General features: G+C 42.9%; 1 protein-coding gene across 1 annotated transcript in view; it reads left to right on the top strand.

Moving 5' to 3' along the window:
* LOC144792911 (period circadian protein homolog 2-like) overlaps positions 1 to 23,874 on the top strand; it is a 385,755-nt gene that overhangs the window by 111,161 nt on the left and 250,720 nt on the right. The gene's annotated exons all lie outside the window — the stretch shown is intronic.

The following is a 23,874-nucleotide window of genomic DNA, read 5'->3' as shown; positions in this document are numbered from 1 at the left end:
CCATACCGAAACGCACGTTGACACCATTTCACAACCATCCAGACCAGGATATCTATTTAATTGGAGGACCATTGGATGAAGAAACTCATTGTCATGTACCATCTGAATACTCAAACGTGTTGAATAAGGATATGCTATTGCATAAAATGTAGATATTTTGGAAAGTCTAGGCACAAAAATATTATATGGAAATATTTAGCCGTTGCATAGTCTCACAGATACCTTTACCAAAGAATATGCACAATTACTTGAGTCCTTTCCTTGTGATATCTGGAGTAAAACCTACCTAAACTATGCTAGGAATTGGATATCGCTTTTCACCGTTGTTTGAGTTAATAAGCATGTAGGCCACTCTGAATCATGCGATTTAAGAGTCTGCAGCTAAGAAGAATTTAGATAAATCCTTAATAACAAAATCATAATGGGGAAAGTGGTAGTAATGTCTTCCATTTTTAGACTCTAATACCAAACAAATATTTTGATTTATTTATTTTGTTATTGCATATAGAAATAGCACATATTTTTAAATCGTAAAAAGTAAGGATGAAAACTAGAGCCACAAATTAAGCTAAGGAGCAGTTTGCCAAAAAAGTCACAGGGAAAGTGAAAGGGTTCTAGTTTTAGTTAGGGTTATGATAGTGGTAAGGGTAACAGCTGAAATTTTGATTTACGAAAATTATAGGAAAAAGGTAGGGTAATGTTGGCTTGCACCTTATTGCTAGGCAGAGGGTTAATCGAGGGGATCGATATAGAAACCATCTTTGAATGGTAGACTTCTGGCCTACTTTTAAACATCTGTCTTATGGTGATTATTTCCTATGATCTGCTTTTCACAAATGTACGACAGTTGAGATTTACATATGTTTTTCATCCAAATCCCCACCATATAGGTGAATCAACCATGGGCCTAATGTGAGAAAGTCTAGCTGCTGTTGATATTATGTTCTCCAGTACGATGATAATTAAGATTGCATGGAGATGTCTGTTAAAACAAATGGCCATTTCAAATGTGTTGTAAATCTCGGGCCAAGATTTATGTAGCTGTGCTTGTAATCACATTCTCTGTCACATTTTCCTATTCACCTACATTGATACTTCAGAACCAAAAATGATGTGCTGCTATCAGCCTGGATTTTTCCTTCTCTGTTAATAATTGTGCCTAAAAAGGATCATCCATTCTATTCAAGGTGCAGACATAGGTGAGCACCGGTTGCTTGCTCTTAATGCATCTCAGGTAGGTGAGCACCCGTTATTGCTCCTAAAGTATTTTTGTGTTTTTCCTGTAAATCGTTCCATTTTTTATCCCCTGTAAAGTTGACCCCTAAGTAGCAAAAATCTTTTACGGTTATTGTAAATCGCTGTTTTATTTTAATTCTGGAACCTACCACCATCACTAGAAGTGCCCATATGTTGCCATTTAATGTGCAGTCTTCACAAAAAGTTAGAGACTGAAAAATATTTATGTTCCAGCTCTGTATTATCGGCACAACTATACCTTAAAAGCAGCCTCTATTCCTGTTGTTGCAAATGATGACTAAGAGTGAGGCTAACACATATGTGTGGTACATCTTTTCTCCATATGGCAGGCCAGTAAGCCTGCTATCAAAGTAAAATCTGTGTATCATCTTATTGTCTTTGTATTCTGTCAAGTTACAATTCATAATGATGGCCAAAATTTCAGAAACTGTTGATATTTTACTGTTATTGGTATTCATAGCATTAAAACACTTTATATACCCCCACAAAAAAGGAGTGGCAGAGAGTACTAACAGCTGTTAAATCCCAGCACCACATTTGACTTATTTTATACAAATTAGTGATCACTAAGGGTCTGATTACAACTTTGGCAGTGCGTGGCCGTGTCCGCCCTGCCACTGCACCACCAAAGCTGTGTTCACACCCCTGCTAGACTAGGAGTTTCCTCCTGTTTGGTGTGCTGGTTTTTGGTGTTCTCACGGTGTTGCCTTAGAAAATGGGCACTGCAATGGGAATGCCAATAACTGTTCCTGCACAGCATGTACTGAAAGGTCCTTGTCATGCAGGAACTAAGGGTGCGTGCACACAGAGAGATACATGCTGTGCCCCCCTGTGTGCATCCCCATGTGGAGGTAGCACAGGCCTGTGTTTTGTTTCTGCCACGGTGCTCATGGAGGAGGAACCTCCATGACACCGCCAGCAGAGGAGAAACTCGTAATATTCTTGGCGGGACCACAACAGTTCCGCAAAGCATATTTCGGCCCCCTTACCACCACAACACCACCAGGTTCACTGGTGACTGTGACGGGGCTATGGTCGCCTGACAGCCTTTAATGGGATGGCTGGGACACCATCGCGCTCCCACAAGTCTGGAAGTCTGTGGACTGTCAGACTCGCAATCGGGCCCAAAATATAAAACCCAAAACAGTGGTGGGAAAGCATTTTTGTGCTCATCTTTCATTGGTTAACACAAGGTTGTTGTTTTCTAGATAGCTGGAGAAGAGCTGTAAACCTGTATGCAACAGTGATTGCTTGATCAGTTTAATTGATGTACGTGCAAAAGTGTGTATCAAAATCTTATTGCAAGCTTTAAAAGCATAAGTTAATTCCTGTAGAACAAGGCAGTTTTAAATAAATGAACACCTGTAGCTCAGAATACATTATTTGGGTAACGTGCTGTTTCTATCCTAAAAGGAAAACAATCCTGAGATGTCAAACCAGTGCTTATACAGGATCAATATGACCAACCTTATGGGACATGTTTTACAACCATGTGGAGGGTAATATATATGATTATAGTGTATCCTATATTTACCGCATTGCCCAGTGCCTATATATATCCGGTTATATTGTATGCAAATCAAAATTAATGCTCTATATCCACTACTAATTATGCTGCACTGTCATTGGACTACTCCATTATAATGCTACAGCTATTGTTCAGTACAATTTGTGGATAGGTATATGATACTATGCATAATCTGATCCCCGAGTTAATTAGAAAGATTGTATTCAACCCCATTAGGTCTATATGAGCCATCAAGGTAACCCAAATATGGGGAACATTCACAACATGAGCACATATATTAAAACATATATTAAAACATTGCTGATTTTTCAGAATATCACAAATTGCCCTTTGAGTCTTACCTTGCGGGTTGTCGGTACACCTCAAAACCACAATCAAACTGGGAGCAGTATCAATGTTGTTTCGTGCGGTTGAGCAGCTATGCTCTTATCTCCTGGCCGGTCTACATTGACTAGACCGTTAATCATGGCAGTGGGGTAGGTAAAACTGAAAAACAAGGTGTTTAAGGGGTGGTCTGAAGTGGGTGACAAAATATGGGGGTGGAGAGAGTGAGAGAAGGCCATTGTTTATCACTGTTTTACATAATCTGAATCATGAATACCTCAACACATGATTTCTAGTGATGAAACTATAACAGATTCCACAAGGTAAATTAAATTGTATTACACAATCTATTGAATTAGCCTGCACATGCAGGTATGTCTTTGCACATATTTTATCTGTCCACAAATAGAAACAAACCTGACAGATTGGAGCATTATGTTTGTTTCAGAGTAGACAACATTTTTAGTTCAGAAACATAATTTAGTCCATTTACTGTGCTTTTGAGGTAATCCACCAACTGCATTCACAAAGGCTTAACAGTTCATTCAAATTTCCTCCTCTGTAGTCAGTTAATGAGAACATCTCTGATGTGTCCATATTAATCTGGAGACATGATAATCCCCCAAATCGGATTATATCTCTAATGATTTGGTTTGCGGTTTCATTCGGTTTCTGAAGAAATAAAATAATGTCATCTGCGTATTATGAAAAGAGCACAGGACCATCCTACCAGTATCTCCACATGGCTGTGAAACTCTCGAAGCTAGCATGCTAAAGGCTTGATCATGGCAATTGTATACATATCTGTTAAGTTTTCATTTACGCGTACTCAGGTGTTATGTAAATCTACTAGTTTCAAGAAGTAAGCTCCAAGCCTCCTCAAGACCTCCCGCATATAGCTCCATTCTAAAGCATCAAATTCTTTCTCAGCATCTAACAGGATTACAGCAGCCAGCACATTGGTGGTCACTTCTATTTAGTAACCACTAATGACTACATGCAGACCGGTGGATCAATATCTTCGTGCCTTTCAGATTATACATGCAGGGTGGCCTTATAGACATATTTCAAGCCCATGGTGCTTCAATAAGAAGTGGAGACGGTTTTCCACCTGACATCTCTGAGGGGTTTTCATTTCATGCTATTTTGACTCTTACTGCGTGAGTTTTTTCATTGTTTAGGCACCCTTTTGTTTGGAGTGTACATTTCGTCAACCTAGCCTAAACTAGATCCAGGTTTGTAATGGTTCCAAATTGTTCCAATTGTTGTACCCCCTGGTTATCTTTTTGAAAAACGTTTCTCCCTCCCACCAAGGTGGTTCTATTTTCATCCTATCCTTCTCCCCACTGAAGAAGGTTGACCTCTGAGATAGGTCCATACCGAAACGCACGTTGACACCATTTCACAACCATTCCAGACCAGGATATCTATTTAATTGGAGGACCATTGGATGAAGAAACTCATTGTCATGTACCATCTGAATACTCAAACGTGTTGAATAAGGATATGCTATTGCTCAATTGATTCCTCTCCTGGTCTTAACATTTGTCTTTCTGGTTGTTTTTATCGAAAAGTGAGTTTGATGTTTGTATTACGGAAGTGTGGGCTTGACTCAATATGACTGTTCTGTCTGGGTGTGAGTTTTGAGGCAAGTGTAAGTTGGGGTTTGTAGATGTTCTTGGGATTTTCCAGAGATCTTGCTATTCAGCTATGTATATATTCCGGATATCTTTTTATTGTCTTTATTGTGTAAAAAGGAAATATTTTTTCATGTGATTGATAACAATGAATAAATACAAAATATTTACCCTTATGAGAACAATTGTATTATGAGATCCATGGGATTTGAATTCTGTGGTTTGTACTGTGTCTAGCTACTTAATTAGATGTCTTTTTCTATACTTTGTTTATATTTGATTACCAGGCAGGGTTGGCTCTGTTTGTATATGGATATGTAGTAACGCCATCAGTATACGGAAACTGAGAGCAGTTGATCTTTAGGGTACATGCCCACCTGGTCTGCACGTATCAAACATTAACTGTTGTAATGTCTGGACCGGGATCATAGCTAAAAGTTTGTTATTGACATTCAGCAAGGACAACAGTTGTTAGGAAGAGCAATGCCGGGGTTCCGATTTTGCAAGGACCAAAATCATCTCTATCATCATCGAGTTAGGAAACGCAACTCTATTAATTGCTTTATCATATACATTAAAAAGTCATGGCACAAGTATGTCCAAGTAATCGTCATAGAATTCTACCAGGAGGCCATCACTTCCCGGTGCCTTACCATTGGCCAGGTCTACCGTCGCCAATTTAATATCTTCAAGTGCTATGGGAGAGTTAAGCAACTGCTCAATTGCTCCCTCCACTCATGGCAGGGTGATCCTATCTAAGTATACAACTATGTCAGGTTATGTATGTTGTGCTCTGGAACAGGAGAGACTCTTCTAATAGTCTTGGAATACCTTGAGAATATCGGCAGTGGATTTCTTGATTTCACCTTATGCACTGCGTATGCTGGCTATGTGTGTATCAAATAAGAAAGGGGGTGGACTAGGACCTAATCAAGGTCCAGTAGCCATGCTCCAAAAGACAATATCAATCCAAATAAGGGGGTTACTGTTCCTAATAGGACACTAATCATGTCTAAAGAAAGAAAAAAGTAAAGTAGGTCGCTATGTACTGTACCAATCAAGAGAAGACAATCAACAAAATTGTCTCTTGTCGCCCTCACACATCCCTAGGGATGTCATGCTTCATCATTGGGCTGTGCTCCTCATTGGGCCAGCGCTGCAATGCCCTACAGGTCTCCAGAAAGGTCACTTTAGCAGAGATCTTTTTATTTTGCCATCTGATGAGTGTGAGAGTGTGTCCTAGTGGGGTCGTGACACGTGAGTATGAAACTAAATACTTAAAACTGGCTTGGGGATATCCCAAAAGATTTAATTTGCTGGTTCCCCCATCAGAGTAAAAAACCCATAGGTTAGTGTTACTTGAGGGGTAACAATGGCCCCTAGTAGCTAAAAAAAAGGGAAAGGTCGACATGTTTCGCATCTAAAATTGGTCTAATTGATTCCTGCCACTTCATCAGGATGGATATGAATATATGTTATTAGTGAGTCACCCCCAATTGTAGATTCAGAATGAGCGGTCCCCTTTTTTAAGTCTCGGCTAGAAACACGCGAAGCGCGTTCTCGCCAGAGAACTATAGCTGTCGGCTCAGCCGACAACGAGTGGAGACAAGAGCTGGCCACGCGCACCATTCAGAAGCATGGCAGAGTCGGATTCCGACGCGCGCTTTGAGATTGGGTCGCAGGCGTGTGTTTCTGCCGTAGAGAGCTTACGACGCGCGGCTTGTCTTTCCTTGCCCTCTCTCTCACCTCGCTCCTCCACCCCACTCTCTCTGCTGAACCCCTCCCCCCTCCCTTCCAAACATTCATGAGCCTCCCAAAGCTTGTTTTTATTGCAGCTAAGGCCGAAGCTTCCTCACTAAGGCAGGAAGTGAACTGAGTGCTTTTGAAAGGATAAAATTAAGATTTTCATTAAATCCGGTGAAGGCTCTCTTACTCGTGTATAGCAAACTAAAAACACACGCAAACCTCATTGACCCCATTCCTCTCGACGCGCATTACGTGCTTTATCTCAGAGTCCAGGAATCCGACGGGAATGTGATATGGAAACTTATCTGGGCACAGAAAGCAGCCTGCAGGAATGGCTATTGAAGGGGGAAAGCGCGAGCGGGGGAGAGCAGCGAGAAAACCTGTCTTACACTCCTCAACACTCGCCAGGCACGAGGAGGCATTGCCGGGGGGAACAACGTCACCCATTATTAAAGAATACAAACCTTCAAAACTAAGTAGTGGGGGGGGGCGGAGAGAAAGGATACATAGCTGCGGTCTCCAAATGCACTGTAATTTGCCACGTACATTAACGTCATCTGCCTATTAGCACTTCTTGTTCATTAACTGCGTTTTGCGTATTTTAAACAAAGACAAAGCAACAGGATGTTGCTGGGCTGTGGCCGAGACGCTGAAAAATGGCACCTAAAGGAAGTGACGCAGCAGCTCCATGGCTCTGGTGAAAGGCCATGGTGCTGGTGTATATAGTATTTCCATTTTTAGAACAAACTGTAGCTCTGTCCATCATTTCGACCTCTGCGGCACGACCGGAAGTTATAGCTGCTACAGTTTCAGATTGCAATGTGTGACACTTTCATAATTTCAGTGTAATTATGAGTGACACAGGTCACTCATAGTCGGGCAAGTGGGACGAAAAGAGAGTGGCTGCTACCCGCCCAACCCCAGCCACAGCAGCACCAGTGATCACACCAGCTAACTTTGGGACTATTAACAAGGACACAGTTGTTGAGGTCTCATTTAATAACAATAAAAACAATACTGTTTCGGACCACAAGGTCTCGAGTAAAAACCCTGCTACTAACAAGGAAGATATTTTCTAGTAATTCAGCCCAAATGAATGTGTGACACTTTCATAATTTCAGTGTAATTATGAGTGACATTTCAACAAGTAGGAGTGACACAGGTCACTCATAGTCGGGCAAGTGGGACAAAAAGAGAGTGGCTGCTACCCGCCCAACCCCAGCCACAGCAGCACCAGTGATCACACCAGCTAACTTTGGGACTATTAACAAGGACACAGTTGTTGAGGTCTCATTTAATAACAATAAAAACAATACTGTTTCGGACCACAAGGTCTCGAGTAAAAACCCTGCTACTAACAAGGAAGATATTGTCTAGTAATTCAGCCCAAATGCAGAGCCACCTGGATCAATTTTCAGTCGTAAACATCACTCACAACGAAACTTTTACAACGCACTACCATTACAACGCGGTCATTACAACGCAAACCATTACAACGCATTGCACTGGGGGGCGCTCTAGGATAGGGAATATATTTAATTTACTATCCAAGACCTTCCCTACTATCCACGGGGACTGGAGTTGGAATAGTAAATTAAATAAATCACTATCCAGCGCCTAAAAGCACTATGCGTTGTAAAGGTTTGCGATGTAAAAACCGCGTTGTAAAGGCAGGCGTTGTAATATCCTGCGTTGTAACGTCATACATCCATTTTCAGTTTCAACATTGGCACCCCCACTTGAAGCATGGTAAAGTCAAAGGCATAAGAAAAAGCCTTCGCGTAGTAATAGAGAAGAGCCATCTTCGACAAGCAAACTTACAGACTTTTCTTAAAAAATATAATTCCAATGTGATTAATTTCACAACTGAAAATCTGGGCTCAGATAAGCCCTGGATGACTCTGGCCTCTCTAAATCACCTGGCCCATTCCACTCAACATTCATCGTTTGAAAACATCGCAGACAGATCATTTATTAATGTTGCCTGCCTTAGTCATTCTGGGACCCAGTTCCCACTGTAGGCCACAGGTGCTTGTTAACCAGACACCCTAAAAGGAGAGCTCGACCAACCTCCCAGCCAAAGTCATTTGACGTCCGGACAAGAGGCTACAGCTGAAAAGGGAATGCATGGGAAAATGTGCTTTCAAAATGTAGACGTTATAGCACATGCAGAGTTGCTCAGCACAGCCCCATAATCAAGTAATTCTTGACAACATATTATATCCATTAGTTAAAAGGACTTTGAATGCCAGAGGCTAGCAGGGGAAAGAGGGGCATTACTAGAGGCTGTACCAGGTGCTCTCGGTTTTTAGTCCCAGTCCACCGGCTGCGGATGGTATTTACTAAAAACATTAAGAAATGCACTTCTCTGGTAAGGCTTGAAAAACGTCAGCTACGTACATTTAGCAAAGGGCATGTTTGCTTATAAAGTTTGTAGTGCAGGCTTTTGTAACAGTAAAGGAAATGTCAAGGCTGCCTCGGCTATCTTTACCAGAAACTCAAATTCAAGGGCCTGGTAGGGCTGTGAGAGGGTGGTTTGGTTAGTAGGTTTTGTCCTTCACTGAATGTTGTCGATAACAGTAACAACAAGAGTGTCCTTTGGTAGACCAATGTAGAACCAACTCTTGCATACACCACTCACAAAGTTACATTGTTAGCTACGTATTTCAATATAGAAACGCCAACTTGTAATGTGCTTGTCCCTTGACACACACAACCACACACACACACACAACAACACAACCACAACCACACACACAACCACACACAACCACACACACGCAACCACACACACAACCACACACACACAACCACAACCACACACACAACCACACACACAACCACACAAACTACCACACACAACTACACACACAACCACACACATTTTATCATAAAAACACATACTTACAATATATGCATATAACTGCAAAACCAGCAGTCTATCCCCCACTCCATCGCTATCATCTTGCAAATCATCTTTATACACCAATACAGACTTTGCTAAACATTTAGTGCAACACATTGTCACATAAAATGCCAATAACTCAAACTTTAATGCTGCGAGACCTATTGCATTGCAAATGCTTGTTTTTTATAGGGTGGCACCTGCTCGTGATAAATATCACCATTGGTTCGACCTAGATAGTTAAGAGAAAAAGACAGATGGTACATAGACAAAAATAGAACGTAAAAAATATTAGATGGTGTTCAACTGATAGTATCTAGTTGGTAAGCAGACATCAGACAAAGACTCACTAGTCATACAGAAATTTAAAAACGAGAAACACATAACATCACATTCAGGCGCTATTGTCAATTTCAAGGTCATCATGCCTATCATCTATTTAGTAAGCAATTTGTACATTGGTGAAATAGTTTTTTGCCACGTGCCCCTTATTTGCTAGTATCACATCTGTTCCGTACGTTAACTGTGGTAATATGATGGAGCCATGCAGGAATATGGCAGGATAGATAATTTCACAGTCTTATCTAATTCTTCCGAAGAACAGACTTCATAGGCTAGCGCATGGTGACTCGCACTGTTACGGGCTGATAGTGTCAATTTGGAAAGGAGGGAGAAAAAGGGGAGGCATGAGCTGTGGTTCCCTAGTTATCACCAAGGAACTCTTCAGCATCATCCAGGAATTCTCCAAACCCCCTAGCAAAGCAAGGGACAACAGCCCCTCCCAGGACCTCTGCAACAAGCACGGATCCTTCTTCCACCTGAAGATAAAGAACATCAACGACAATTTCAATGACCACACACCCATCCCTGCAGTCAGACCGCCCTGCAGCAACACCAGCAAGATCACCATCTCCGCCTGGACACAAATCATGACTGAGGAGACCATTGCAACGATGAAAGGTATCCAATCCAGGGCCCCCAGAGACCCCTGCCTACTCCACAGAGCTGCCACCACCATCACACCCCTATTACAAGTCACCATCAACACCACCTTCAAGAACTGCTCCTTCCCCGATGACTGGAAGCACGCAGAAGTCAGGCCCCTGCTCAAGAAGGCCTCAGCAGACCCGACGGACCTCAAGAACTACTGGCCCATCTCGCGCCTCCCGTTTGCAGTGAAAGTCGTTGAGAAGAACATTAACGCAGAACTGACAAGGTTCATCAAAGATACCGCCATACTTGATCCAAGCCAATCCGGATTCCGCAGCAACCACAGAACTGAGACTGCCCTACTCGCTGCCACCGCTGACATCCGCACCCTCCTCGACCAAGGCCACACCGTGGCCCTGATTCTACTCGACCTGTCTGCTGCCTTCGACACCGTCTCCCACCACACACTAGCAGCAAGACTACACGACTCCGGCATACAAGACACCACCCTCGACTGGATCGGATTGTTCCTCACCAGCAGGAGCCAAAGGATCAGACTGCCACCCTTCCTCTCCAAACCCAAAGAAGGCAACTGCGGAGTCCCACAGGGATCATCACTCAGCCCAACCCTTTTCAACATCTATATGGCTCCCCTCGCTGCCATCGCCCATCAGCATGTCCTCAGCTTAATCTCCTGCGCAGACAACACTCAGCTCATCCTCTCCCTCACCAAGGACCCCACCACCAGACTCAACTTCCAGGAAGGAATGCAGGATGTCACAGCCTGGATGAGCACCAGCTTCCTAAAAGTCAACACAAAGAAGACAGAAGTCCTCGCCCTCGGAACCACCCTTTCGGCATGGAACAACTCTTGCTGGTCCATTGCCCTTGGCAACCCCCCACCCCCACAGACCACGCCAAGAACCTCAGCATCATACTCGACTCCTCCCTCTCCATGAATCACCAGATAAACGCCGTCACCTCCAGCTGCTTCAACACCCTCCGCATCCTCCGCAAGACCTTCAAATGGATCTCTCCCGAGGCGAGGAAAACAGTCACTCACGCACTCATTACCACCAGGCTGGATTATGGAAATGCCCTCTACCCCGGCATCAACAAGTCCCTACTATGCAAGCTCCAGACAATTCAGAACACTGCCGGCAGATTCGTCTTTGGGGTCTCGCAACACGAATACATCAGCCAACACCTACACAAGCTCCACTGGATCCCCATCGAGAAAAGAGTCACCTTCAAGATACTCACCTAAGCCTACAAATGCCTACACAACACCAGACCCCAAAACCTCAACGATAGAATCACCCTCTACGCACCCAAATAAAACCTCCGCTCCACCAACCTCCTCCTTGCTGAAACCCCACGCATCCGCAGACCCAGAGCAGAAGGAAGGTCCTTCTTCCACATTGCGGCCAAGACCTGGAACAAGCTCCCCTACCCAAACACCTTCAGGAAGGCTCTGAAGATCCTCATGGGTGAGTACTGTGCTTATAATTCCCCTGATTGATTGATTTGGTGGGATAATTGAGCTACTTACGGTTTTGCCGTGTGCGCATCTCGCTGCACCTACCCTCGACCATGCATGCCTGAATGGTGGCCACACGGTTAAATGGCGTTCATCAACTAGGTTTCGTCCTGTTGCCTGACTTCCGGCTGCCTGACCTTCAGTGGGCATATTCCATGCCGTTGCACATGTCCAGGCGCCATCTTGGAATGGAGAAAAGTGTTCCGATTCAGAAAAAAGTTATGGAATTGTGACAGATTTTTTTTATGGTTGGTGATATTAAATGTGATGTCAATTTGCTAGTGCTGTAGTAAGCCTGTGAAAGAGTTTCTTCAAGCAAGTGTGTCATCAAAGTACTCGAGTGGGTATTTATAATAGTCAAATGCACCAGACACAGCCCTCTGTAATTATATCTGTGGTTGGCACCCCATTCCCATCTCGTAAATATGAGTGATTGGTTCATAGGAGTTCTCCCACTCCCAAAGACAGCATGTTTATAATTTGTGGGAGGGAGTGAAATACCTTAACATATTTATATGTATGTGTGTACGGTCACTCCCTGAGGGGTATAACAGAGAGAGGTGTCATATTTGTTTCAGTGGGTGTCTCAAAGCTTAGATTGTGTGTTCTAATCTAGATGAATAAAAGTCACAAGATGTAGGGTTCATCTCGTCAGCCCCGATGTTTGTTTCGCCCTTTTCTGAAATATGGTGTATGGGTTTGTCACAGTAAGTTATAGTTCAGTCCACAGGATATCTTCATTTAATCCCTTTTTGTGTGTCTGTAGTCGATGTAACCAGCGTTGTTCCCTACTGAATAGAACATTGTGCTGCATGTAGGGCTCATATCTATGACAGTCCACTTAACGTCATCTGCACAGTGTTTCTTTTCAGTGAAGTGGCTGTACATCCTGGGGAGATGCATCTGCATCGGATGGTGCTTTTGTGTTCCCCTGTCCGAACTTTGACAGGTCTGGCGGTCACCTCTATATAGAGTAGCTTGCATGGGCATGTTATAACGTATACACAGTTCTTGGTATGGCAATTTGTGTGCTGTCTTCGAGTCCAGATGAAGGTGCCCAGATCGAATGTCTTGTTATGTTTTATGGAGTGACAAGCGTTGCAAGTGCCACATGGATAATGTCCTGTTACCCGAGGGAGGTTCCACAAGGAATTCTCTTTCGGCCTTTTCTTGGGTAGTGGTCTGGTGTGTACTAGTTGGTCTGTCAGATTCTCGGTTCTCTTAAAAGCAAACCTAGGGAGTTCCATATTCAGGTTGTCTGTATTCAGAATTTTCTAATGTTTTAGTGTGATGTTTCTGATTTTATTTGACAAAGGGGTAAAGGTGGTGACACATGTCATCACATCTTCATTAGGTCGTGTATTGTTTTACAGGAGGCCATCCTGATTGTTATTACATGCTCTTTTCTTGGCTTGTTTTATCACATTACTTGGGTAGTTTTTAGCTTCCAAGTTGTTCGACAAAGCGGCTGCTTGGCAATCGTAGTCTTCTTGGGAGCTGCAGTTCTTCCGGAGTCTAAGAAATTGGTGATGGGGCAAATTTTCTCAGATGGCTTTCGGGTAGTGACTGTCAATGGAAGAAGACTTGCAGTCCGTGTCCTTTTTATAGGTTTTGGTATGCAGATGTCTTTGATTGATGGCGATAGGTAGGTCTAGGAAAGGAAGTTTGTTGTCCGATAGTGATTTGGTAAAATGTAGGTATGTATTCAGCCTGTTGATCCAATCATGGAATCTCTGGCAGCTCAGTCCTGTTCCTTTCCAGAAGATGAGAATATCATCAATGTAGCATTTCCATATAAGGATGCTGTCCTGAAAAGGGTTTGACCCGACGAAGATGTGTTGTGATTCAAATTGAGCCATGTATAAGCAAGCCAGGATTGGAGCAAAGGTTCTCCCCATGGAAGTACCTTGTATTTGATGGCATAGGTTGGTTTTGTACATAAAGAAAATATTCTTTAGGGCTAAGATGATACAGTCCATGATTAAGTTCCCCGGGGTTGCGGTTGGGACTCTCGTTGTCCATAGTAAGCTTTCTATCACTTCGATAGTAGCATCCTGGGAGATGTTTGTGTAAAGGGTTTCCACATCCAGGGTCATCAGGAAGTTGATTTCTTCTATGTTTGTTGTATTCGTAATGATGTTAAGTACATCCTTGGTGTCTTTGAGGTAGGAGGGGATGGTTTGGATCAATGGACGTAACAAGAAGTCACAGAATTGGCTCAGGAGTTTCAGCAGGGAACCAATTCCTGAGATAATCAGGCTTCCCGTTGGTGCATATGTGCCCATGTGTATCTTAGGTAACACGTAGAAGTACGGTGTCTTGCAGCAGGGATTCTGCTCCTACACAGAACTGTGCATAGAGACTTGGAACCTCAGTGAATTAGGGTGTACCAAAACCCACTTTGGTATCCAATATCCTCTTACCAGACTAGCATCAATATCTCATTGGCTCTTCCATAACACTAATGATTAGACATCCTAGAACATGGAATTTATATTACCTCAGGCAATGTGGAACACATGAACACTCTTTCGTTATACTCTCATACCAGTCCAAAACAGGGAGTAAAAGAAGACACGTGCAAGTTTGAAATATTTATTTCTAATTCCGTGTTCTCATGCGCAGTATCTTAGCTAATACAAGCAGACATATTATAAGCAACAAGATTATCAGCATAGTTACTATTCCATAAAATACAAAGGGAGAAAGCATGCTATAATGCTAAATGAAAACAGGTTTGAAATATACCTATATTTCACCCTCCCTTGCTAGTAGGTTATTTTATATCTACAGAAGGTCTCTTGGGATTACAAGGGCGGCCCCATACCTCTGGTACTTAGCAGAAATGGATCACATCATATTCTGCACCAGCTCTCAGCATGCAAATGTTCTGCAAGTGTGTGTGATCATGCCTACGTAGTGCATTATTAAACACGCCAAAATCAGAATTGCCCCACAGCTGCATATATGTTATGTCTAGAACGTGCGCTGATCAGTCTGAACAACAACCACTGTGTTGAAATAACCTTGAAGGCCTCGGCACTCACTGTTCAGACAAAGCTTACCAAGCAAGGCTGCTAATATAGAAAATCATATTATTCTTGTGTGAAGCAAAACACTCTGCTAGACTCTAAACATTTATTATAGTGTGCTGTGTGCAAAAGGCAGCAGAAAGGAAACATGGCGTTTAAACTTCTAATAAGCTCATGTCAACTTAACACAGTGTAAATGCAAGGCTCAGCCCCACGACAGTCTTAGGAAATGTGTTAACTAGGAAACCGCCTCCTGCTTCGAGATCCATCCTTGTGTTTTGGCCTCATTCACTGTGATTTTTATCTCTGTTAGTAGTGATTCAGTGGGTCAGCTCCCAATTTCTTGTAGTACCTCGTGTTGGCCAGCTAGTCTAGACATTCTTGATCATAATCACTGGTGTTCATGATAACTGTGGCTCCTCCTTTGTCTGCTGATTTATACCAATCATATGATCTTCACTGAGTGCAGATAATGCTCCCCTCAGTCTAAGTGATAGGATGTTTTAGGGTTTTCTAGATCCCAGTCCATTTACTTCCTTCAGTTCAGCTTTCTAGAATGTGAGAATTTCACTCGGTAGCTCGGTAGTTAATGGCAGCTGTGGGGGTGAATTTTGATGGTGTTCTAAATCCTGTGTCTTCTTTTTCAGGTCTGGCTCTCTCTCTTGGAAATATGATCTGAGTCGTATTTTCCTGAAGAGTTGATGTAATTCCCTAGTTAATTTGAACTGGTCTTCTTTAAGGTTCAGTACAAAGTATAGGCCCTTCTGAAGTACAGTTAGTTTTTCATTCGAGAGTGTCCTGTCGTAGATGTTGACGATCAGTCTTTTTGGTTGTCTGGCTCCTGGTTTGGCGCTGAGTTTTGGTATTTTGCCACTTGACTTGTTTTTGGTTGCCTCTTCTTCTTCCTCTGCCTATGCCTCTGTTTCAAAAACGTGGGGGATTTAGATATTTGAAGAAAGGTTGGAATCCTTGTTGAGGTCCGGCATAGCCCGGGTACCACATAGGTGTGGAGGCAGGGGATGGAGGGTTATGGTATCCATACATTGTGGGTGGAGGTAGTAGGCCTTGTCGATTTCTGTTGTTGCTCCAGCTGTCGTTGCTGGATTCGCTGTGTGATGAGCGATTCGTCTTGAATGATGTTGTTGAGCCTTCTTCTGAAGACATATTGCTTCCAGGTGGTTGCCAGCCTTCCTTAATGTAAGAAAATATTCTCTCCTTATCGAATCTTTTGATATCCTTCTGTAGTTTCTGTATTTTGTGTTGCATTAGATAGTCCTTGTGCTCATTCATCTCTGCATTTATTTTGTTTTATATGCAGTAATGCTAATCCCTGTTTTCAATCCGTTTTCTGCTTTATTGATTTTTATGATTTAAGTGTCTGATAGGCGTATTGCAGTGCTAATGATTAGGACCAGCCAATCTTGAGTGCATTTCCAGGCTATCTGGCTCCATTTGCGTCTGAATATAAGATCATCAAGGAAGATGCGGGGAGCTGTGGTTACTAGTAATCCATTAGTTGACACATTGGCTCTAAGGTACTCGGTCAACACGGCTCAGTGGAGTGCTATCTTCACCTATTGTTTCTTGAGGGAGGCAATAGAGTTCGAATCCCCATGGTTTCTAATGGTTGCCATATTGCCATCTGTATCGAGCCATTAAGGGACCTTCAAAATCATCTCCTACAATATCTTCCCCAAAACTGAGTCCAAGATTCTCATCCATGGTGATAGTGTTTTTGTCTCTGTATCACAAAGTGTGTGTCTGTGTGTGTGTGTGGCCTATTTGTTCTCAGAACTCATGCTCATGTCCTGCCAGGTTGATCCCCTTCCCCAAAGGTACGGATCCTGGCCTGTTTTCATCAAAATCAGACTTTGTGCTCCACGGTGTCGCAGAAGTCTTCGAGATTTGCCTATAAGGATACAAGTAGGGAGGGATTGTGGTTGTTTTCATAATCAACCTGCTGATATGTGATGGCTTCTTCCAGTGTATCCAGTAGCTATTGCAAGGCTGTGAGGAAACTGGGGTTTTGGATATATATAAGCATTGTATATATGCTTCAAAAAGCATCCCAAAAACACATGTCGTATATACCGAACCCTGATTACACTTGCAGTAATCTAAAATACATTCCTGGACTTTAGATTGGAAAGCAACTCACCCCCCCCCCCCTCTCCAATCTCTGTGCAGCCACAGGGAGCATGGGATGCCATGCTGTAATGTAATGAGAGAATGATCAGACAGTGTTCTGGGTAATATCCGGGTATCGTGTACCATTCCCGTAATTGCAGCATTACTAACCAATCAGTGCATGACCTTATACCAACACTGTGGAGTAGAAGATGTAATCTGCCGTTTGGGGGTGCATGAATCAGTCTACTCATATAATTGCATTATTTTGTTAATGGTCTCGGCTGCCTGCGGAGCCAGTTGGTGAGTCGCCGTTGAACGATCATGGCTCAGTGAAAGCACCAAATTAAAGTGCTCGGCCCCACACCATAGGGAGATTAGCATATTTATGATGTTTAGCCATCAGTTCATGAAAGAAGTACAGGTGTCACTGTTTAGATCATATACGTTAAGGGGGACTAAAAGCGTGTCATTTATATGTCCCATTACCAGCAGCCAAAAGCCCTGTGTGTCTCCTTGACGGTCCTGCAATGTGATGAGTATACTTTTGAAGATACGTATGGCTACCACCCTAAAGTAAGAGGGATATGATACAAAATATCTATGGTGTCCCTAGGTGGATGCAAACATGTGACACACTCCTAGTGGTTTATGTGTCTCTTGTAAAAAAGTGATGTTTGCTCTGTGTCTGTCTATGTAAGATTGCGCTTAGTGGGATATACAGAGGTTATGAATCCCAGGTACAGTCTAGCTAATCAGTTTAAGAGTCATCATTGCAACCCAGTGTACCCTCTATGTCATTTCCGTCCATCCTCTAGATTGTATGATCTCATGATGCATTCCTCATGATTACCATCCAGTAAGAAACACCAACAGAATCCCCTCAGCCTGCTCCTCACTCTCTACCCACACCAACCCCAATAGTCAGCGGAGTCCCTCCCTAAAAAAATTAAATAATAAAATCCATGCAGCAGTGTTCATAACTGTTGCTTGCGCATTACAAACTTGAGGGAGCCAGCGAGTGCACATCCGGTCTTGGCATCCTTGGGCTGCCCATTGCTATATGAGCATTTTTGACCATCTACCCACTGCCCATGCAAATTACTGAGGCCATACCTCACCTATATAAACAAAACATTAACTATGCATGCAACAGTGCCATATGTGGGCTAGCGTGAAAATCAACACTATTGGGGCAGACCCATGTGGAACTCAACTCAGCAAAGGGCTAAGTAAACATTTATACCAAGGGAAACCAATTGAGGCAAAAGATTCAGTATGGTAATCACTACTTAACAAGGTGTCACCAACATTATTGTGATGGGTCATTAGTGTGTCATCCATGCTAATTATTGTCTGTGATAGGAGATTGTTGTTTCCAGCATCGCTGAGCAAATGCACAACCATTTATGTCCAACCTCACTTTCTCAGCAGGCCTGTTGCAGGTTTCCAGATAGCCTAGTGCCACCTCTGGATGAGTAAATAAATGGATCTTACCAGGGAGTTCACTCTAAGATTGATCGAGTATAACACAGAGTATTCGATTGATCGTTTGTGCACTAGTTTTTTAACTTTGGGAACAGATTGTTGCGCCTCCTGACCGATAGGGGTAAAGCTGGAAAGCCGGCCACCTGGGAGCTGCCATGTTGCAAGTCTGGTCTGGACCTATGAAGACATAATAATCTATTCCTATAATTAAGTAAACATGCAATTATCTGTCTCAGGTTTTGTCCTGGCTTCGGCCTGGGCACCAGGGATCTATGGAAGCGTTTCACAATCAAGGCAGAAGAAAAAGCCTCCCTACCAAAGGAGATAAGCACTTGTTTCACAAAGGCTCCCGTGTTGTTCACTTGCTCTGATTTGGGTACCCCTGTCGTGCTTGTCGCTTCTGTACAGCAGCACACATGTCAATGAGGTATAAATAACCTCGCTTCCGACATTCTAGTGTTTCTGAAGGACTTCCGACGACCCCGGTCGTGGTGGGAATTTTACCTTAAGATCCCGTCGGCGGTGGCGATTTCCAACGATCCTCGGTCGCGGCGGTGAGTCTCCTCACAAACCTGGTGGTGGCGGTGACCTTCTTAGCAATCCCAGCATGGGTGGTGACTCCTACCGATCCCGATTGCAGCAATGAGTTCCTGTTGTCCTTAAGTTGATCCTGGGTTGTGGCAGTGATCGGGACAACCTTAGCTATTTTCCCTTGAACAAAAGATAAGGAATATTAAAACTAGCTCCTCACCTTATAGTGAGCACATATAAATTACTACTAATGTTCAGTTAAAAATACATGAAGGGATTATACTTATTTACAAAGTTGTCCTTCTCTGTGAAGATCAGTTTCCTTTTTGTTGCCTTTAATCTTTACCTCTGAAAATAAAAGAGGGACATCATTACATTTCTGTAGTATACAGATTAAGAAAAGTCTATATATAGCTTTTTGTTCTAGTTTTCAGTAATAATTAGTTCAAATGAATATAATAAGGACTGTTTTACCTTTTGCTGAATACGCTTCCAGAGAAAATCCACAACACTGATGTAGGTGGGTTTCTCTAATTTCATTTTTAACTTCTTTATTTCCTATAGCTGTGTTCTTAGTCTCTGAACGCCACCACACTATTTCTCCTTATTCACAGACGTACTTGATACATCAGCCATCCAGTTGAGCAAGGACTACACAAAAGAAGGGAGATTATGAGATCGTTTAGTGAGAAATATTATATTCGCATTTCATACAAACTCTTCCCTGACACTTTTTGTCGCATACATGCACCTTTTTTCTTTCCTTTTACAGTATCCTCAAACCTCTGAGTCCTGTGTTTGAACTGTGAACATTGGTCAACACTTCCCCTCTATTTTCTTCCCTTCTTCCCCTAGTCTACTAATGGTGCTTTGACATTGTTGGGTGCAGTGAGTGAATGGTTGGGTGTAGGGAAATATCATCTATCACATTGCTCCTGCGGAACTGTAAGTAACCTTGACACCCCCATAATAAGCCCATTGTTCTTCGGTGAGCGAGCTTAGAAGTCTTAATTTTTCAATGTCACAAGCGCAAGTTCTTTTGAGAGGGTAGCCGCTTTGAGTGTGGTCATGCAAAGAGTCCTCCACTATTGAAATCCTGTTATTCACCTCCGTCAGGCACACGTCTTGCTTGTCCATGCTCTCCTTGGAGTTGTAAATCAATATAGTGAGGTGGTCTATCTTTGAGCCTATGGTTGTCAGACCCTCTTTCAGTTTCTTAAGCAAACCTGATAACTTTGATTAAGAGGATTGTGTGAGTGGCTGTTGTAAGTCTTCTCCTCGAGTAGCCCCCTTTTTTCTTGAACTGGAGTCTCAATTGCCTCTGATGCATTTTTCCCATAGCTGTTCCGCAGTCAGATCTGCAGCTTCCCCCTGGCACAGCACCCCTCTGATCAAGCAGATAGCAGTGGCACCCAGTACAGCTGTTTGAGGACCACGCAACATACTGTGACTTCATAGTACTCAGGGAAGCTGCCCCCTTAAGTGGAGGTGCCATGCCTCCGCTCTTTGTCAGAGGCAGGCGACCACTCGGTCTTCATAGCCTGCTGATGTCGAAAATTGCCAGCGACACATATTTATGTCTTTCAAGGGGGTTCTGTGGGCAATTAATGCCCTCAGCTCAGTTATTGCCAGTTACAGAGCAAATGGCGCTCTACTAGTCATCAATGTCCATGACCTTATCACCTCAGTTCACCAAGAATCTGACTGGTAGGGTTTCACAAATAGTTTATCCCCAGATGATGGCAGCTTTTCTGAGCCACAGGTGTTTGGTGGTGGGTTGGATCCGGATGGGGAGCAATGCACCGAGTCAATCACCATGGCTGAGAGGCCGGACTATGTGATAGACCGTGCTGCGAGTCCCAACAGTCTAAAGAATAGGCCTCCCATCACCTGCACACTATTCTTCAAGGTCTGAGAGGCAGGGCCCAAGTTTCTGTTGTTGGTGTTTCCCTCCAGTCTTTCCTTGAGGGGCGTTGGACCCAAAGCTGCTGATGCAGTCCTTGATTTGTAGTGTTCTCCATGGGAAACAGTCAGAACACCTCAGCCTAATCAACACGTGTTCGGACGTTGCAATCGTAACCATGCTTGCCTTAACCATGCATATGTGTGGTTAAGGCAGTGCGTGGTCTAGCTGCTGGCTGCTGCAGGGACAGAAGCAGGAAGACCTCGCCAGGAAGAGAGCTGTGGCGAGGTAAGTGGGACTGGGCTGGGTGGGTAATTTTCTGGGCTGGGGGGTCAGGAGTAGTATTCTGGGCTGGGGTCGTTTTCTGGGCTGGGGGGTCGGGTCTAGTTTTCTGGGCTGGGGTTCGGGGTAGTTTTCTGGGTAGCGGGTTCGGGATAGGTTTCTGGGCTTTGGAGCACTGGCAGCTGGTGACATTTGAAAGTGGTGAAGCGTAAACATTTGGCATGACTTTTATATAGCGGGGGACGTTAACAGGTTTAATGGACAATGGAAAAACAACCGCAAAGGTGCACCACAACAAATAAAATAATAAGTGCAAAAAGTATTTGAGCACAATAAGGAAATATATCATGAAGAAATGTTGTTAGTCTTCTTTTAATCTTTATTTTTCAATTTGTGGTGAAACAGAAACAGCCGACGCGTTTCGTCCCAAGCCGGGACTTCTTCAGGGCTTTAAGTTTGATAAAACGTCGCTTTTGAAGGCAGGATAATGTAAAGTGAACTGGAGTCCAAGGATAGTCTTCCCAGCAACTTTACTCCCGTTGTGTTTTATTTCTTAACAATGTCGAATTTAAGATATTTGGACTTAAAACATGCCAATCGGCGAAGATGGCGATGTTTATCAAATCTTCCTGAGTGGTGAGCACGGTCTTGCCACCTTAATAGTATACCTTTTTTGGTCAACTACTGAGTGATCTATAGATCTAGTGGAGGACAGGAGGTCCTATTACTCCATGAGATTCGGATGTGGGCACTGTATTACAGCAGGTCGTTCCTGATAAAACGACCGGCGTCCATCCACATCCCTCGTTGCAGCGAAACAACCCCTGCGACGTTGTGTTTAATGGACAAACCTGGGATCCAGGGTGGGTCCCTCTCCCGGGGAAAGAAATGAAAAAAAGATTGCCAAATGGTAAATTTCAAAGCAAATGAATGTAAAGATAAAGCAAGGCTTATAAAGCAGAGGGAAAGTATAGTCTTGAAATATTAAACATATTAAAAATTGCCCCATTTCTTACTGCATTAATATGTTGAGCAGTTAATGTAATGTGTAAATTGTACAATGTGACCACTTTTGCACTTTAACATTTATGCTTGCCCACTGTCTTGCACGGCATGCAGCATTAACTTTGGAAAAAAATGCTCCAATCACCAGGCTTTGGGAAGCACCCACAGCTGCAGGCTACAACCGGTCATATAGAAATATGTGCAGACAGGTGACAAGTGGGATGAAAAAAGTAGGGGGCTCTCTATAAAGGAACATATCAAATACATTTCTGTGATTCCCATAGTGTGCCAACCGAAAGTAGTTTGGCTTACTGGTTTCTCGCTGAGATGTAATTGTATCCAGATAAATAACATAACAACTGATCTACACCTAAAACCTTTCACTACAATTGGCTTTGTCAATGGGTGTTAGCTGTTTAAAATAAATGAGTAACAACAATGATTTGTTATAAATAATTAACATTGGAAATGTTTTAATTCTGAAATAGTGAGTCTGTGAATTAAATAGCATTGAGGCCTGTGGAAGGAGTTTTCAGTTACGTGTGCTTCATATTAGATATGTATCCTCTTTTTCTCTGCATATCTTGTCTATCTGCACATCCTCAAACACCTCTCTTTCCTCTTCAACATCCTCTTTTCACTCTTCCCTGAATGCACTTCCTTCCATCTCTCTCACTTCAGTGCCCCAAGCTTACACTGTACTACCCCAAGTTTAAGCACTTTATTTTCTCTTACTTTTGCCTTGCAAATATTTTAACATCTGTGTACCCCTTTACACACACATCCACAGAATTTCAGTTCCAAATGGAATACATAAACAATGTTCTATGTGCTCTGCAAAGAGGCCAACCCACTGATATTCACTCTCTTTGGCTTCAGCCTTAGCGCCTGCGCATTCATTCAAAGCCCCTCATAAAAACCTGGCATGGCTCAAGCCTCAAATTATTATTGCAAAGACTTAAGGCAACTAACTGCGTATTGAACAGCACAATATTTGCAACATGGAATTAAAGAACCAGAAGATACTTTTCTATCCAAAAATACAAAACATGATTATATTAATACTAATCAATACATATTACAATGAAAAACTCACTCATACTACCTCCCCATGTCCACATGCCCACATCTCATCAAAACATTCATTTAAAAACCAATATACAAAAACAGTCAAAAGGTGGTTGATATATTTTTGAACAGGAGCTAATCTATTTTGTCTCCAACGATAATTCGATATTTTGATACAGATTCAAATAAGATTGCATTAGGACAAATAGTGTGGCACAAACTCAGTTGACATTCGATAACTTCTGTGTGTGCTTTGGCACCAGACGTGCCTTCATCAGGCAAGGCCACAACTATGACAACTTGATATCATTGTTCTGGAACGATCAATGTGAACGATGCTTAGTATCAATCTTGTATCAACGAGAATGATACATACTGCGTCTGTACTCTTAACTAAGTTGGAAGATTCGGCACACAAGCTTTTCTGGTCAGGTACCGTCAGCTAAATGCAGTGAAAGACGCTGATGCTACACCATGAGAGGATAACGTCTAGTTAAAAAACAAAAATGTGTAGATGATTAAGAAGTCTCTTGAATCAAACACTGAACAGGTTACTCGAACAAGACACGCG

The sequence above is a fragment of the Lissotriton helveticus genome, chromosome 11 (genome assembly GCF_964261635.1).
Source record: "Lissotriton helveticus chromosome 11, aLisHel1.1, whole genome shotgun sequence".
Lineage (NCBI taxonomy): Eukaryota > Metazoa > Chordata > Amphibia > Caudata > Salamandridae > Lissotriton > Lissotriton helveticus.
Note: the sequence above shows the minus strand (reverse complement) of the source record. Positions and strands in the feature narration are given on the sequence as shown.